Consider the following 609-nt stretch of genomic DNA (forward strand, 5'->3'; position numbering starts at 1 on the left):
AAACAAAATACTTTTCAACTGGTGAGATACAAAAAAAATGTTGATATTTGGAGATCCTGCACAGAATCACAAAGAGTTAATATGCAGGTACAACAAGTAATTAGGAAATCAGCTGATATATTATTACAAAAGGATGGAGTACAGGAGTAAAAAACTCTTCCTTCACTTATATAGGGCCTTGGTGAGATCACACCTGGAGTATTGTGTAAGGTTTCCGTCTCCTTATCTAAGGGATAATATACTTGCCTTAGATAGAGTGCAGCAAAGATTAACCAGCATGATCCTTGACTTGAGGATTTCCTTAGAGTTGAAAAAAATGATTTCACTCAAAAATATATAAAATTCGCAAGGGACTTGACAGGCTGTATGCTTGCAGGAGATTGACGGAGGTGTCAAGAACTGGGGTGACTCTCAGAATAAGGGTTCAGTCATTTAGGATTGAGATGAGGAGAAACTTTTATCACTCAAAACATGGTGAATCTTAGAAATTCACTATCACAGCAGCGTATTTCGGAGACTTTTAGATACTAAGGACAATGAGGAATCTGAGAATACTGCAGAAAGGTGGAATGTCTTTCAGGGAAGGAAAACTGCGGTCCTTACCTGGTC

This window comes from Mustelus asterias, chromosome 22 (genome assembly GCF_964213995.1).
Source record: "Mustelus asterias chromosome 22, sMusAst1.hap1.1, whole genome shotgun sequence".
Classification (NCBI taxonomy): Eukaryota; Metazoa; Chordata; class Chondrichthyes; order Carcharhiniformes; family Triakidae; genus Mustelus; species Mustelus asterias.